We start from the raw sequence: 18,722 nt of genomic DNA, 5'->3' as shown, positions 1-18,722 counted from the left end.
AATCAAGTTCTAGCCTAGTGGAATAAACTTGTGTGAGAATGAAGTCCATAGTAGAAAGGAAAAAGAAAGTGTATGTCACTTATTGCTTTAGGGAATGGAGAAGAAAGAACAAACTCTGAGGATGTAGTGACAGGTTAGTTGAGTCTGAGGTTATGTTGAATCTGAAGCAAGAGCAGAAGGGACAGGCTGAATTTTGTGTAAGACCTGTGGCAGTTACCTACATAACGGGACTTCACCCAGGTAAAATTGGTAGGTTATGGTTCAAACTCATAGTTTTGGTAGTTCTGGAAATTAGCTGGATATGGTTAATAATAAAATCTTAAGAAAGCAATAATAAAATGAGAAGTATTATATATTGAGGATAGAAATGCATTTGTCTCACATACAAATGTCTAAAGTATAATTCAAAATAAACCAACAGCTCAAAATCGTTTAGGTTGTGGACATTTGGATGTGTTTCATAGTTAGCCGTTCATTTGTCTGAGTTCTTAACTTTGTTAAGTGGTGTCCTAAACCCTATCTGCCAAATAGGACCAAGAAATAACTTGAGGGGCATAAAGGGTGGAAGGACAGGGAGGGATGTTAGGCAGTCAGGCATGAGTGAGGAGGGATAAAGCAGGTGCTGGCCACACCCTCGGTGGCCAGCCACACCTTCAGAGACACCACTAAGGGCCAACAAAACAGGGAAGGACCAGCTACAGAGCTGGGTCAAAAGCCACAAGGGGACTTCTAAGAGCTGAACATGTGCACACAGAGTGCAACTTACCCTTAAGTACCTCTAAGGTCACAAAAGGTCATTAGACACTCATAAATATACAATACATAAATGAATACAATTATAACAGAATGAATCATGGGTAGGTGGATGCGCAGGAGCCAAAATGTTACATAACCACCAGCTGTCAATCAAAAATGTCAATCAAAACAAAATTTACATAGGCAAAAAGCAGGCTTAAAAGGATGCCTCTAGATCTTCTGGGTGCCATTGCTAACCTTGTTCAAGCAGTCGCCCGCTTTCACTCTTGAAAGTGTGTGACGGGGCGCCTGGGTGGCTCAGTGGGTTAAAGCCTCTGCCTTTGGCTCAGGTCATGTCCCCGGGGTCCTGGGATCGAGCCCCGTGTCGGGCTTTCTGCTCCTCTGAGAGCCTGCTTCCTCCTCTCTCTCTCTGCCTGCCTCTCTGCCTACTTGTGTTCTCTGTCAAATAGATAAATACATAAATCTTAAAAAAGAAAAAAAGAAAGTGTGTTGTACTTCACTACTCAATGAACTCCCCATTCTGGTCTTGGGTCTCCAATTCTCAGGTGCCTCTGGGACAAGAACCAAGTTACCCAGTAACAGGGATAGCTCTAGAATGTTATATTTGGGTCAAGATGTCCAGACAGATCATGCAATAGTAAGTAGGCCAGGGAAGTTACCAAATCAATTCACAAATACTTATTGAGCATCCAGTGTCAAAGAAATAGAAAATGCTTTGAATTGGAAGTGAGAAAGAGGTCTCCTGAGTCTGAAGTTTGCTAATTCTCAGTCCTTGGTTAAGTCCTATATCAGCTGTGTGCCTCATTTTCCTCATCTGCAGAGAGGAAGTGTTATTGTGGGTCATCTTATTTGGGGTGCTATAGAACAAATAAAATTCCCAGTCTCTGTCCTAAGTAGGTGTGCAGTATTAGAGAAGACACTTGAAAAATAAAATATCAAAAGAAGAAAAATAGCAATTCAAAATAATAATACATGAACCACCACAAGGAGGCCTTATAAGCAAAATAAAAGGTAGAAATCATTATTAAAAGAGCCTAGGGATGCCTTTCTAGACAACGTGAAGTACAGCTGGGCGGCCAGTGGAGGGAGACTTTACATCCCTAACCCACGCCACTGGGATTTTTCTCAAACTCCCCGAGTGACAGCCATGCCTCCGTCTCCCGGAGGGGATTGATTAAGGAACTGACCGGAATGGGGGTGTAACTCTGGACACAGGCGCCCCAGGGTACTGGGCTCTGGCTGCTGCGGGTGGGAGCCGTACAGGCCGCCAGAGGGATGCGCAGCCCGGGACTCACCGGCTCCGCCCGTCTCCCAGTGCCGCTTCTGCGCACCCCGCCGGCTCCCCGGCGCCGGCGGCCGAGGCCCTCGGGGTCGGTTACCCGGCGTCCAGGCAACCGCGGAGCGGAGGCAAGGGCCCCGGACTTCTGGGCTCGAGCTCGTTGGGCCTCCCGGGCGGGTCATGTGCCTGCCCGGCGTTTCCGCCCCAGACCAGCCCACCTGGGGCTCTGAGCTCTAGGCCTCCCGTGTGCCGCCCCCTCCGCGCTCGTTTCCTTTTGTAACCAACATGCCCCGCAAAACTCCTAGCGGAATTGGGTGGGCACCAGTCAACGCCTTTCCCACAGTATTTATTACTAGAATCAGAGAATCAAAGATTTATTAAATTCCAAGACAGGAGAATTTTAATTCTTACTCTCAATTACTCTGTTACCCTCAATATTATTTCTATTAAAGGGAAGCCTTCCAGTGTCTGTTTTCTTGCCCTTTAGTACACTGCAAGAAAGACTGTAAGTGCCAACCTCGGTTTGGTTTGATTGTTGGTCTTAAGGTGATCTAAGTATTGAAAAACCTGAACAAACTACTAGGGAGGAAAGGAAAACTTTTCTTTGTGTCTGGAGCTTGAGGTGGGGAAAATGATGAATTCAAGCCATTTGTGTAAGGGTCTATTTTTAATAAAAAACAATTTTTGAAGTATGGTAGATCCATCTCACGAAATATTAAGTTGCACAAAATATATGTCTAAACTTTGTTTCCTCTTCAATGACTATGTATACTGTGACGTGAAATAGGCTTTAAAGACACTGGGGCGACATCAGCAGCCTTCTTGGATGAAACCAACTGATAAACTACAGATAGTTAAAAACATAACATCAGAATAAGAATTAGTATTCTCACACAGATCATATTTCCAGGCAACAATGGGAACAGGCAAAGACCTGCCAAGGTTAAATAATCAAAATCTATTACTTTAAGAGTCTATTCAATTAGTAATCCTTTACAATGGTGGGAAATCAGCAAGGCCGGACCTGGAAGAAGATCATTCCAGCCAAAGAAATAAAAAATTAAGAGTCTTAATCTTAAGTTAATAAATGCAGAAGTAGAGCTCTTTTTGTAATTAAATAATAAATATACTCCAGAATGCACTCTCCACTTTCCCGTCTCCTTCCATTAATTATTTAAATTTGACACATTAGCGATACAATGTTGAATTTAATCCGAATGAATCATTTACATACCAGTAAATATATATTCATAAGGGTTCAGAGTATCTAAATGGATATATTAAAAGAATACCTGGATTTTTCTCCCAAAACAAAACTTTACCTACTAGAAATCTCATTTTTGACAATTTTCTTTTCATTGATTAGAACTCATTGATAATTGCTATACACCTATTACAGACAGAATTCTGAGATAGGTCCCAAGGGCAAGATTGTAGCTGACACTCAAATAGGTCAGAAATCAGACACTGTAAAATTAAATCAATACCAGATCAATTATAAATAATAACACATAGATAAGTTCATCTTATTAGCAAATAGAAAAACAGATTTTCTACAAAAATGGAACAAGCAGGGCGCCTGGGTGACTCAGTGGGTTAAGCCTCTGCCTTCGGCTCAGTCATGATTTCAGGTTCCTGGGATCGAGTCCCGCATCGGGCTCTCTGCTCAGCAGGAAGCCTGCTTCTCTCTCTCTCTCTCTCTCTCTCTCTCGGCCTGCCTCTCTGTCTACTTGTGATCTCTCTCTGTCAAATAAATAAATAAAATCTTAAAAAAAAAATGGAACAAGCAGAAATAACAGATTTTTCTACAGCAACAATAAAAGACAAAGACCAGAATGATGTACGTAGAAGAAATAGATCAAATAAAATACATTCCCTGTAAAACTGTCATTCAAGAATGAGAGAAAAAAAAAAAACCATATTTTGAAAGAGCAAAGAGTTTACCATTAGTAGACCCATACTAGATGTACTTTAGGAAGAAAGAAAATAGTAAAGATACTGTAGAGATATGTGGTTAAATCTAAACAGTCTTCAACTGTATGAAAACATGTCAACTATAAACTTGTCCTCCAATTGTTCTTGGCTTTCTCTTCTTAATCAGCCCTTATCTAATTAGTTCTTAAGACCTGTGAATGCTACTGTTTTAATTTATCTCTGACAGTGTTAGACCATTTCATGAATTAGATTTAACAACAGAGTGCTTTGAGCCCCTTGTTTTACTAACACCAGAATTATTTAGAGCTGCTTTTATATTAAATAAGTGCATACCACACCTGCCATAGAGAATTAGCTGAATCCTTCTATTTATTGATAACAATTTTTTATTAAGATGGACCAGCAGGGTCCTAAGCAGGCAATTGGAACCAGTATCTAATTATATCTGAGAAAGTGGCATGCTATCAATTTCTCTAAATTAAAAATTATTTTGTTTGGCAAGACATTCTCCAAAATTCAATTTGCTTACATCAAATCACTTTTTACAGCAACTTGATTCAGTTATTGTAAGTAATTCACACTGATGTCCAACGAGAAAGTAAGAAGTTCAAAGAAAGCATCTAATGTTTTTCTATAACGACATATGATTTAAAATATTTCAAGACCAAAATCATTTTGCCCTATCATCAATACTGTAGAATTTGAAAATATTCAGTGTAGAATATTCATGTGCTAAATATTACCTTTACAGCTTTCTAAAGCAAATCTTCTGTGCTTCTAAGTACTAAACATTCCTACAGATATCCCTGTCGCCACCCTCTATAAGGTTGTAGTCAGTTATCCAGGCAAGAGCCCCCTGAGTTTTCATTATAAGATTCCATTTATCTCATCTTCTTGTCATAAAGCATCAGTCCACATACTTTATATGGAATACATGCAATTCAGTCGTCAGCGAAGACAACCTCACAGTTTCTCTAAGCAGTTTTATAAAAGTTTGCCTGAAAAGGCACTGTTTACAAACTATATGTTTTATTTATTTATTTATTTATTTATTTATCAGAGAGAGAGAGAGCAGCGAGAGAGGGAACACAAGCAGGGGGAGGGGATAGGGAGAAGCAGGCTTCCCGCGGAGCAGGGAGCCCAATGTGGAGCTTGATCCCAGGACCCTGATATCATGATCATGACCTGAGCTGAAGGCAGACACTTAATGACTGAGCCACCCAGGCATCCCAACTTATGTTGTTTTAAGGATGTAGAGTTTGAAGCCTTTTCTCTGTGGTTTCAGATATTTTCCTGAATCAGATGTAACCAACATCACATTTCCTTTTCGAACATTATTAGCTTTCCATGTAATGGGTTGATTTTTTATAATTAACGTTATTCTTTCAATTTTTATCAAAGGGTACTTTGATTAAAAAGGTACAGGAAGGGCGCCTGGGTGGCTCAGTGGGTTAAGTCGCTGCCTTCGGCTCAGGTCATGATCTCGGGTTCCTGGGATCGAGTCCCGCATCGGGCTCTCTGCTCAAGCGGGGAGCCTGCTTCCCTCTCTCTCTCTCTCTCTGCCTGCCTCTCTACTTGTGATCTCTCTCTGTCAAATAAATAAATAAAATCTTTAAAAAAAAAAAAGGTACAGGAAATGTCCTACAACATTAATGGTAGATAATATTATCTATCAAATCACTCAATGAATCTACACCAAAGTTATGTGAGAAAATTAAAGAAGCCCGTGTGTGTGAGTGTGTGTGTGTGTGTGTGTGAGAGAGAGAGAGAGAAAGAGAGAGTCTGAATAGGTTGAGTATCAGAAAAGCTCTGGCAGGCAGTTGTTTAACCCAAAAAACTGTAAACCATGTATAGATTATGAGTTTCAGATACCTATCTGAGTCTTTCCGCTTACCCTGTCAAACAGACATGAAACCTAATTTCAGCAAACACGTTAGCCCTTTGGCCCTTATTTTCTTTCTTTCTTTTTTTTTTTAAAGATTTTATTTATTTATTTGACAGAGAGAGATCACAAGCAGGCAGAGAGGCAGGCAGAGAGAGACAGAGGAGGAAGCAGGCTCCCTGCTGAGCAGAGAGCCTGATGCGGGGCTCGATCCCAAGACCCTGAGATCATGACCTGAGCCGAAGGCAATGGCTTAACCCACTGAGCCACCCAGGTGCCCCTGGCCCTTATTTTCTACTGCCATTTACATTGCATTAACTTTCACTGTATATTTCGTTGTATGTGACCTTAAACTTCTGATAAAACATTATGTAAACATAAAGCAAAAGTGAATGTGAAGGGAATGCTCAATAAAGATATAGTCTATGAAATTCATGTCATTTAATAAACTATCAACATTAATTTCTGCACTATTTGGGGAAAATTAAGTTGCTACTTTCTAGGACAGTCATGATTTCATCTGATCTGTAACACTGTGTTAGCATATTTAGATATTGCCTGTAACATAGAATTGTCCATAACATTGAATCGAGTGTCATAGAATTGATCGTAATAGTGGAAAGTACCAGACTTGCAATCTGCTAAAGCCATAGTTTTCACATCTCCAGTCTCTCATGGAAACAGACCTAAGTAATACAATAAAAAATTATTCTGGTGGTTTTCTTAAAAGAAAAAAAAGGGGGGGAGGAGGCACCTAGGTGTCTCAGGCAGTTGGTTAAGCATCCTACTCTTGATTTCAGCTCAGGTCATAATCTCATGATTTCAGGGTTGTGATTTTGAGGCCTAAGTCAGGTTCCACACTGGGCATGGAGTCTGATTATCTCCCTCTCCCTCTGCCCTCCCCTCCCATCTGTCACTCATTCCCTCTCTCCCTCTCAAAAAAAAAAAAAAAAAATATATATATATATATATATATATTCTTGTGGTTTTTGCTCATTACCTATGCAGGGATCTCTGTCTTCACTACCCATGCATAACAGTCCTTTCAGTAGCAGGCACCATTCTAGTTTTGATCATCTTGACTTCTTTTCATTTGTCCTTTCCTATCCCAAGGGGTAAGTAGTAGTTAGTCTTCCAGTAGGAAACTGTTCCTTTGTCAAAGCAAGCCACTTAAACATGAGAGGAATGGATGGATAGATAGATAGGCAGATACATTTATATATACAAATCATGAGCAGGTATCAAGAATTATCTTTTGCTGGAAAAAAAACTAATGAAAGGGGAAAAAAAATCCCTTCACTCATGGCTTTATCTGTGATCAATGAGAATCATCATTTGCTAATTCCTGTTTATTTATCGAGGTTTCACGTTTCCTGAGAAAGTTCTGGGTAATAAATTACAGTACTTATGCTATCTTTTATTTATTGAACACTGCCACATGCCAGATTGTATACTTCCCTATTCTCAGATCTACCTCTTAGACGGATTCTACCCTCTTTTGTTTATTTTTCTTAAAGATTTACTTATTTATTTTAGAGGGGGAGAGGTGGGGAGGGGCAGAAGGAGAGGGAGAGAGAGTCGTAAGCAGGCTCAGCCCTTAAGTTGGAGCCCCATTTGGGTCTCAATCTCACGACTCTAAGATCATCACTTGAGCCAAAATCAGGAGTCTGTCACTTAACCAACTGTGCCACCCACGTGCCCCATCCTCTCATTTTTAAATGAAACTGATTTGGCACAGGTTAACATGAGTTGCCTAGAGACACAATTAGTAATTAATGGAGTAATATTCAAATGAAATTGTCACTATAATCAGTGCTCTTCACAAAACAGTACCAACTGAGCTGTTTTATGAAAAGATATAAAAGTTCATCCCAAAATAGGTAATTAATTATTGTTTATCCCACATATTTACTCTGAAACATGGGCCAGCCAAAATGGTCATAATAGTCATGAGGAAGATGGAGGATAAGAGTCAGAAAGAAAGAACCTGTTTTCTTTAGCTGGTATCCAGTCAGGAAACTGATGAAACACTCAGGGGAGGACACTGAGGAAAACTTAATAAAGGTGCTGAAAACACAGAACACTACCTAGGAAATAGTTTAGAATTATTTGGAAGTAGATTTAACTAGTCATAAATGTATACTGGGGGGCCCCTGGGTGGCTCAATCAGTTAAGCATCTACCTTCAGCTCAGGTCATGATCCCAGGGTTGGGATGGAGCCTTGTATCAGGATCCCTGCTCAGCGGGGAGTGTGTTTCTCCCTTTTCCTCTGCCCCTTCCCCTGCTTGTACACTCTCTCTCTCCTGCTCATTCTCTCTCAAATACATAAATAAAATCTTTTTAAAAATGTATACTGAAAATTCTAAGATGACCTTTAAAAATTTTTTAACAATTATATTTGATAATGGGGCACCTGGATGGCTCAGTCAATAAACATCTGCCTTTGGCTCAGGTCATGATCCCAGGGTCCTGGGAGGGAAGCCTGCTTCTACTCTCTCTCCCTCCCCTTGCTTGTGTTCCTTCTCCTGCTATCTCTCTCTCTGTCAAATAAATAAATAAAATCTTTAAAAAAAAAGAATTGTATTTGATATCATAAAAGAGAAAACAGAATCATACAGAAGCTCAGTTAAAAACAAAAAATGACAAAAACAAGGGGAGTTTTAAAAAAGAAGCCAAGAACAAATGAAATAAATTGAAAACTGACAATACCTCACTTTAAGACTTACTATAAAGTCATGGTAATCAAAACAGTGTTACAATAGTGAAAGAATAGAAGAATAGATCAAGGGAACCAAATAGAGAACCCAAAGATAGACCTAAACAAATATAGTCAATTAAATTTTGAGAAAGGAACAAAAGCAATTCAGTGGCGAAATCTAGTCTTTTTGACAAATGGTCCTATAACTACTAGACATCCACATGCAAAAAATAAAGAAATCTAAATGCTGGTCTTAGACTTGCACAATAAATTAGCTCAAAATTGATCATAGACCAAAATGTAAAATGCAAACTTATAAATCTTCTAGAAAATAACATAGGAGAAAATCTAGGTGACCTTGGGTTTGATGATGACTTTTTATTTGTTTATTTAATTTTATTTATTTATTTATTTTTTATTTTTAGTGGTGACTTTTTAGATACAAGACAAAAAGCACGATCCATGAAAGACAAAATTGCTAAGTTGTACCTCATTAAAATTAAAACCATCTTGGGCACCTGGGTGGCTCAGTTGGTTAAGCATCTGCCTTCAGCTCAGGTCATGATCCCAGAGTCCTGGGATTAAGTTCCTCATCTGACTTTCTGCTCAGCGGGGAGTCTGCTTCTCCCTCTGCCCCTCTCTGTGCTCATTCTCTCTCTCCCCCCACCCTCACAAAAATAAATAAATTAATTAAAACCATCTGCTGTTCAAAGGTTCTGTTAAAAGAATGAAAAAGTCAAGCTACAGACTGGTAGATAAAGGGCTTATATCCAAAATATACAAATAACTCTTAAAATTCAACAATAAGAAAACAAGCAACTCATTTAAAAAAGAAAAGCAGGCCAAAAGATCTGAAAAGACCCCTTATGATGCAGATATGATACCTGTGAAAGGAGAGTGGTGGGACAAGCTCCCAGCCATTTTTCAGCTCTGAAAGTGTCTCAGCCAAGCCAATGGAGAGCTCCAAGGAAAAAATTGTCCATTATAGGAGGCCCATGTTGGGAAGAAATGGCCTAACTCCAGTATCAATGCCATACTACCACTGTCATGATCAGTCATTGCCTGGGAGCAGCCTAGAGAGAGCATGGCCTCAATATGAATGCTATGGGGCATCCCTAAGCTGCATCAGCTAGAGGCTGCCCACTCCTTACATTACCCATACTATGTCCTTTCTCACAGGGACATCTGTGGGCACATCTGTGGCTTTCAAGGCAATTTCGTGCCCTAGTTCAGATGTGCATCCCTAAAGGAGGAGCCCAGTAACAATCCAGAAGTTCAGTGACAATCCAACTATTATTAATTGGAATATGTATATTCAGATTGGTGGTTGTTGTCAGCAGAATAGATAATGATTTTTGACCAAATGCAATATGAATCCTAGTGTAGCTTATCAGAGGCTTTGCAAAACATCTTAATTTGTGACAGACTCCTTCAATACTATTAAAGTTGCTGAGCCAAAAGGCAAGAGGCAAGATTGTTTTACCATACCCTGAAAATGCTGCACAGCGTTTTATAGCTCCAGGTGCAGTTCAAAACTGACAGCATTAAGAGTTACCTGGTAAACAGGTCAGAGCAACACAGACAAAAATTAGTATATTCTGCCTTCAATATCCAAAGAGGTCCACTAAGTGTTTGCTTATTTCATTAATGATAGAAGGTGCTACCATTTTTACATCTCTATAGAAAAGTGTATCTTGATATCCCCAAGACCATTGGAATCTTAGAAGCTTCACAGGTGTGGCAAAACCCTGTGGCATACTGCCATCTTCCAAGTGAATCTAACTTGCTTCTGATTGCATTTGCTGATAGGAATTGAAAAAAGGAGCATTTACTGAATCCATCATTGTATAGCATAGACTAAGGGATCTACTGATTTGTTGCAATAAATATACCACATCTGGGACCATAGCTGCAGATCACTAAACTGAATTTTCAACAACTCCACAGTCATTCTCAGGACCCGAGTGACTTTATACCAAAGTGGGAATATGATAGAGATCAGTACCTTGGTTTTTTCAAGTCCTTGATCACGGCACTACTTTTTAAAATTCCCCAAGATGTGGCATTGTTACTTTTGGTTTATTATTTTAGGAAGAGGATTAGCAACAGGGGCCTGTGATTGACTTTTATATGATAATAAACCCTATTGCATGGGTCACAGTATCAGTGTGGGGATTCTGCTAAATGTTGGGTATATCCATTTTTTCCTCTACATTCTAGAATTAGGGTAATAACCACATGATTAATGTATGGTCATAGTAGAAAGAGAAAAGAGGTCAAAATTCCACATACCGCCTGGAATTTCCATAGTCTTCATTCTGATGAGTATATTGTCATAGCATTTTAAGTCTCCAGATATTAGCATTATTTCAGAAATAGGCCTTAATAATGCCCAGAAGTTCTGGGCAAATTCTTAACTCAATACGTGGGGTAATGTCCATATGTCCTCTGGGCAAGGTTTGGAGGAAGAGTCAAGACTATATTAGCAGTTCCTCAGCTAAGGTGTTTTATGTTTGGGAAGTGGCTGAGATCTGGAGGTAGGTAAGAGTATACAACTTCCTTAAGGAGACTTAGTTTTGTTTTTTAACCACTAGATCTGGGAACTTTCTGCCTATATGTGTCAAGAAGCATGTCATAGGCTGCCCAACATTTTTATTCCTAGAGACCTCATAACCAATTAGCCATCATTCCAGTTTCCTATGGGACATCTCATCTGATTGCCACTTTGCTGGTGCTGCTAGATGGGAAAATTGTCCTTGCCTTGTTTCTGACAGTAAAGTGTATCCACCTGGCTTCTACAAGAGAAGAGATGATTCTGACCTCAAAGGAATTTATTGAGATTTGGGGGCACAATTTCCATAGCCTTGTCTGTATCTGTCAAATATTTCTCTTTTTGCTGCACAGTCTCTTCTTCTCCATCAGTGCCTTAACTTAACATAAGACACTTGGAGATATTGAGCATTTAAATGGTGCTGGATCCCTGCCTTCATTTAGAGTCAAGCTGTGGGCATGATTTTTGCCATATTTTCCCTTTGAAACTTCAGGAGATGATGACTTACTTGAAAGCTAACATGGGAACTTTCTCATTTTTCATTCATGTTCTGATTTAGCATTCAAGGCCTTCTGTTTGTCATTTTCTCTGTATATACTATACCAGGTCATCTAAAGTCAGCAGACCACCCAGCCTTTATAATCATTATTGTTGCCACAGTGACTAATTACAAACCCAGTTTATTTCCAGACACCTTACTTTCCATATCAAATTCATCCCTTACCACCAGTGGTGATAAAATGAATTACAGTAATGCCATCACATGACTCAGATTACTATGTTACGTTTCTCTCTGGTGAGAAGTGCTCACAAGTACTTCTTAGCTATGTGAGAAAACCAATTTCAGAACACCAATTTGAAGTTATATTTCCTGGGACCATTTATTCTATCAAACACTATTAATAATCAAAGTACTACCAATAAAAAGAAGGCTTTCTAAAATGGTAATGTGGAGAGCTAAATAAAAGGATAATTTATAACATGCAAATTTGGCTTAAGGGAAACCAAATGATTGGTGAAAAATCTTGGAAGTAACAAAAAAAGGAAGCCATTACCACCATAGCCTAATAATGCAAGAGGAAATAGAAGCTAGCAGAACCAAGCAAAGTCCTAAAAGATCCTCTAACAAGAGTTTGTACCTTCAGCACCTGGTAGGAGTGAAGTAGAAGAATAAATACCTTAAACTCACTTTTTCCCCCCACCCTCCAGTCCGTTTCTGGTATCTCCCATTCAGAGAGAAAACCCAGAGAGCAGAGGTTCCAACTGATTTCCTCGAAATATTTCAGCCTTCTGGGATACAGAGCAGCATGGTGAATGGTGCAGACATGGGGGCAGAGGAGCACAGTAGAGTGCTCAATGCTCTTACAGATATCTTAGAAGGTATACTGAACCAACCTGACCCAATGTAGACCTAGCCTCAGGGTAAGGGATAATAGGAAACAGTAAAAATTTTGGATATTTTTGGTAAGGCTTAAAAAAAAAAAAAATAGAAGGACATGAGCTTCACTTTCTGGTGAAAACCCAGGAAGAGGCTAAGCCTCAAAGAGAAGCCCTCTTATACTATCATGGTACAATGACATATTAGAAATTGTGACAGGGCAATTCCATGCAGAGATAATCTGAGAAAGCACCCTAACCCCACAACTCAGGTCTCTCCCAGCCATGGAAAAAGGAGAAAGAACAACTGAAATTTTTCTATGCTCACCACCCTCCTTGAGAGGATTGTGGGAAGTCTGAGATGGCTGGAAGAAATGAAGAGTCACAAATGTCTACAGCCAACCAATAAAAGGCACAGTGAGGCCTTAAATATGGCATCAGATGCCAGTGGGACTGAGTACTAAGAACCAAAGACCATAGGATGCACTCTGTCTCAGTTGGCAGCATAGGACAGAAGATAGACCACACACAGCAATGAAAAGCTGTTCCATAAACCACAATGGAAGAAGAGTCTTTGGTATATGCTGATTTGACAGAGTACTATTGAAATGAAAAATATTAAAATGTCAGATTACTTGAAATTAATTAGATTCATTTATTAGCCATCAATCAGAATGGGTGTTCAAATTAGATATTGTTCAGTTGACAACTCAGAGTTACATTTGTCACCCGAATATATGATTTGAGAATTCCCACCAGAAAGCTGTAAACACTCCTATAGATATAGCATATCCACATAATGTGCTCCACTAAAAGTAATTTGAGCAAAAGTTTAGATCAGGATTAACAGATAATTTTCTATATCCATAATTCTGTTGTGATTATCATCAGACATTTCAATTTATAATTCCAACAAAATATTTTACCCCAATGGCCCTCTGGGTTAATCAGCACCATTCAGTTTAAACTGTGTAAGTTTTCACATTTTTCTGTAACTCAATATCATTAAAAAGTTATGTTTCTAAAGCAGCAAGTACATTTGTAGTTATTTTCTTTTACTTGAATCTGAGACTAATTCTAATTGATTGTACTTAAAATTTATAAATTTTACAAGAGGAATAGCACAGTTATTATCCCTAATGAAGCCCCTGCGGTGTGTCAGCCCAACCAGTGACTGTTACCACATGTCTTATTTGGCCTTCAAATTTTCCCTCTGCCACAACATGCTATTGTTGAGTTAATTATAATCTAGAATTCTCATTAAGTTTATGTGTATGTTTCCTTGCAGTCTTCAGAATTTAGTCATAACTTTAAAAACAAAAATTTCCATTTAAGTAAACCCTACTTTCCATTAGAGTTTAATAAATTAGAAATATTAAACTAATATTCTTCCTGCTTTTCAAAATTTCCATTAGAGTTTAATAAATTAGAAATATAAAACTAATATTCTTCCTGCTTTTCAAAATATAATGGTGACAATTTCTAACTAATGGAAAGCCATTTATACTTCAAATGAACACAACATATGCCAGTTTGCAATCTCAAGACAATATTTATGACCAAGTCACCAGATCCTAAAAAGAAATGTTTGTAGTTGAAATGTCATCATTTCTTTAGTGTACACACAGTATTTTCAAGGCTTTTGTCACATTAGTTACTTTGGTTAGTAATTTGAAATTCCAAAAATGATTCTTGGTTTTAATCTCTTGAAATCTATTAAAATATTCTTTTATATCTTCTATCATATTAAATTTATCTGTTTCAAGATCTAGTTTTCATTGTAAGATTTATGCACCCAGCTAGAAATACAACTAACGAAGAATAGTGCTTCCAATTCTACATAGCCTGATGGCTTCATCATGATAAGCATAACATAACGGAGTCCTCAAGTCACTATGTTGTACACCTGAAACTAATGTAACATTGTGTGTCAACTGCAATAAAAAGAAAAAAAGAAAAAGAACAGTGACATCGACAAGATTCATATTCTCCTTAATTTATTATTAAAAATAAGGGATCTCTCCATTTACTTAAGTAGCCTGTGTTTAGCTATTGCTCTTTGGGGCTTTCTTAAATTCTTCGTCACTCATTTGATTGATTTGCAACTTCATTTAGGAGGAAGAATGAAATATGGCAAAAGTTTATTACACTTACTGAATATTTATTACATATGAGACACAGTTCTAAACGCTTTACATCATTAATTTATTTAATTTTCACAACTCTCTGGGGCAGTTACTTTTATTGGTGACTAAACAAAGCTATACTTCCCCAAGGTATCTCAACCAGTAGGTGGTAGAGAAAGCAGTCAAGTCCAGGTAACCAAATTACAGTGGCACTCCTAGCCACTTCGCTGCACCACCTCACATATGAGAACACATAGGAAAACTACACAGACTGTTACACAGTCTCCTGTTTTTTAAGTACAGTTTATGTAATCAAATCCTCTGACCTCTCTCACCTATCACTACTTTCTTCCCACTGTAGACCTGCATTCATCTCCACTCCCACCCACTCTCCATAGAAGTCTCTCTAGCTCCAGGACTATGTAAACAGCTTCCAGGAGAGTTCTAATTCTGCTTGATAAGGGTCAAACCTTTTGTTCCCCTACAGAGTTTTCACCCCTGGGAAATAAGAGCCCACTGTTCTACTTGACACATGAAGAATAAGAAAGATTAATAGGTTAACAAAAATAGGTTGTGAAATCCAGTCCTGAACAAACAACTGAGGAGATTAGATGTTTGTGTCACCTAGTATTGATCTTCCAAGTATGCCCTTGGAAAATAAAAAAATGTAACTAAACAAATACATGCGTATTGCTATACTCCGTTAGACCTAACTTTCCTCATTCAAAGACCTTGCATTTCTACCCTGCCACAGAGCTTTAATTTACTCTTGAAATTATTAATGGCAACATTAAGCATCCTACGGCAATTCTTTTTAGTTAAAAGAATTATAGCAGTTATATTTAAGTTATTAGCATTGGTTTATAGCTAAGTGTATTAACTCATGGAACTACTTTAACTCTTAGGCTTAAAATAATTATTTTATTTAATATGTAGTTAAAAATGAGAGATTATTTTCACAGAGTAGTCTGCATCAAAGACTATTTGTGGACAAAAAGTTTATTAGAAGAGGAGACTATCCACACATTGAGCCATTCATTCATTAATTCAGCAAATGTCTATTGAGCACTTAGCTATTTGCCAAATATTTTTATTGCAGTAAGCAAAACAAGCCAAATTTCTGCCCTGATAGAGCTTACATTCTAGTGTGGGAGACAGACAGTTCCTCCATATACAAATGAATGTATAATATTGGGTGCTAAGAAGAAAGTGTAGAGAGGTTGAAGGGATAGAGTAATGAGGGTGGGTGTTATGTTAGATGTGTTGCATTAAAAGGCCTCATGGGTAAAGTGTCACTTGAAGAGAGACCGAATGAAGCAAGGAAGCAAATCATGAGGCTGTTCAGGGAAGAGTGTCATTGACAAAAGAAACCACAAATGCCAAGGCTCAAAGGTAGATTCTGCAGTGTGGTGGAGGGTTAAACTGCTTTCAGCAAAAATATGGTCTTAGAGGGGAATTAAAATTTGAGATATCATGCAATATCTGTACAACGGTGAAACCAGAGAATCTAACAGTCATTGGACCCCCAAACTGGGTCATCCAGGCAGATAGCCAAGCAAGACTGAAGGCCGCCACCATGAGTATTTAAAATGTACAAAAGCAATAGATTGGAAATCATTTGGCAATGCTTAATATCAGGACAGGGCTAGCAAGACCTGAAAGAGTTCTGAAGAAAATGAAGTTCTAAGAACATGGGGTAACCATTAATGTGGGCTTGGGAGACAGTCCAACTCGCATAGCTGAGAGTTATGGAAGGTTAGGGGTCCACCTGACTGGGTTGGGGGATGCTGGCACAGGAGCCTTGCACTTTCTTTGAGTGTGTTCTTATCCCCAGTGTAGTAGCTGAATGAAGGGAAACTTTCTCTCTGCCTGAAGTGAATATAACTCTTCTCTTGCTTATTTTGGTTCTCTTTGCCTAGGAAAAATCAAATATGGACCCAGTGCAACTTTATATTGTACTGACATCATTACCTTGTATACCAACATGCATTGCTAAAACAAGTGTTGTAGAGAAAAGTAAAAATTTGATGCATTTGTGAAGGAAGGATTACAGCAGTGTGTCTGGAAGACAGTGAATGAGCAGGAGTGCTACAAAATAATATAAAATAAGTAGCTCAGCAGGCAGGCCCAAATCCTATAGAGCTTAGATAGGACAGCCAGGGGGCAAATCATACAGACCTTAGGACTTTAAATTTTTGTGTAAATGTGATATGAAGCAATTGGAAGGTTCTGAGAGGGCAATAATCTTTCTTACATTTTAGAAGGAACACTCAGGCAGTTGTGTAGAGATTAGTATATCGGGATCAAGAAAGAAAAACTGATACTAAGTTAAGTAGCTATCTAGATAAGAGATTATAGCAGATTAAACATCACTGAGCTATGGTCATTATGATAAAAGTTCAGAATGTGAATATGTTTTCAAAGATAGAGCCAACAGAATTTTCCAGTGGACTAGATGTAGGTTGTCAGAAAAAGAGAGAAGTCAGGGATGATTACAAGGATTTGTTGTTGTTGTTGTTGTTGTTGATGGGGGTTTTTTGTTTGTTTGTTTTGTGTGATCCCACTGAATATAGATGCCATTCCCTCAGATGGCATACACAGGGGAAGGGGTGATTTTAACAGGAATTCAAGAAGGGGTCATCGCATTTTGGATGAATTAGGATTGAAATACCTAACAGAAATCCAAGAGAGGATGTGGAGTCCCATATGAAGAAGAAACGTTGGGCTAGAATTATAAAGTATTGCACGGGGAACCTAGGGATAACATTTAAAAGTATGGAACTAGATGAGATCACTTGGGGAGTAGGTCTAAATACAGAGATGTCTGAGTCTGATTTCAGCGGAAAAGAGGCATTAATTTAAAACAACAACAAGAAACTTGACCAGGGTCCAGATAGAGTTCAGGAGTAAGGGAAAGCGAGCCAGAGGGTACTCAGAAGAGTAGGGGTGTCACCAAATTGAAGCAAAGCAAATGCTTCCAGAAGAAAGAAGTGGGCAACCGTGTCAAATGCCTTTGATGAACCATTCAAGGCAGGGACTGACAAACTATTGGGGAATTTGGGCTCCATAGGCCATTGGGATCTTGATCTGCATGGTTTCAGTGCGGCAGAATTGGAAAAGACACGGAGTTGGCCAGTATAGACACTTGACTGTGAGATGTGTGAGGTAAAGCAGAATAAGAGTGTGAGCTATAGCTGGAGGGAGAGGTGAGGTAAGAGGCAGAGGTGGGGGGAGGTTTAGTAAGATGGGAAATATTACAGCATGATTTTTGTGGTAATGGAAACAGTGCAGCCTAGAGGGCACTAATGATGCAAGAGAAGGATGAGATAAACATCAGTGGAAAACGAATAAGTGAAAGTAAAGGATGAGGGTAAAATGCATGATATTTTTACTCATCGAGGAAACTACAAGGCTAACACTCACAGAATATAAAAGAAAAGTTTAAAAAATATATAACTGGCCTCACACGCAAGCTAGATATTCCTAGATGAAACAGTACGAGATACAAAATGATTCCAGGGGCAGAAGTTGTGAGTTTCATGGGCTACAGAAACCAACAGAAGCACCTGAAAATTAAGTTATATTAAGTAATAAGGACTAAAATTGACCAGATCAGGCTTACTTCTAGAAGCCCTTTTACTATGTCTTGTCCAACTTTTGAACAGGTGCTGAAGAAGGAGCTGCTGACCACTGGTTGGGTCTATGGCTTCTATGAAACTCTGTTAGAACAAGAGGACATAAGTCAGTGCAACCACTTGTCCAGAAATTGAGCCAAGATGTATTTTGGCTTAGAGACTCTTCTGTGGGTATTTCCAGTATTACCATGGGGCATGAAACCTGAAGTGGCAATAGAAGACTTAGGTTAGAAAGGTGGATATCTCCTCAACTGCCAGAAAAGAAACAGGAGTTTGGGAGTATTTCATTAAAAAAAAAAATCTGGAAATCAAAATGACAAAATATATAAGGAAATAGAGCAAAAAGAAAGACAACCAATAAAATCAACAATTTGGTAATGAATTTACATCAGATGACATTAGAAAATAAAGGTAGTTTGGGCAAGATATTTCAAATAAGCATATTCAGGATCCTAAATGATAGTTAAACAATCATCTATGAAA

General features: G+C 38.6%; 1 protein-coding gene across 3 annotated transcripts in view; it reads right to left on the bottom strand.

The window, feature by feature from the left end:
- The window catches only part of CCDC178 (coiled-coil domain containing 178), a 427,466-nt gene extending 425,344 nt beyond the window's left edge, over positions 1 to 2,122 (bottom strand). For all 3 annotated transcript variants that reach the window (XM_032859669.1, XM_032859672.1, XM_032859673.1), the window contains exon 1: positions 2,052 to 2,122. The gene's annotated coding sequence lies outside the window, so the exon portion shown is untranslated. The remainder of the gene's footprint in view (positions 1 to 2,051) is intronic.
- Positions 2,123 to 18,722: the final 16,600 nt, after the last annotated feature.

Source organism: Lontra canadensis, unplaced genomic scaffold (assembly GCF_010015895.1).
Source record: "Lontra canadensis isolate GAN:19392208 unplaced genomic scaffold, GSC_riverotter_1.0 scaffold17, whole genome shotgun sequence".
NCBI classification, from domain to species: domain Eukaryota; kingdom Metazoa; phylum Chordata; class Mammalia; order Carnivora; family Mustelidae; genus Lontra; species Lontra canadensis.
This window is presented reverse-complemented; position numbering and strand designations above follow the sequence as displayed.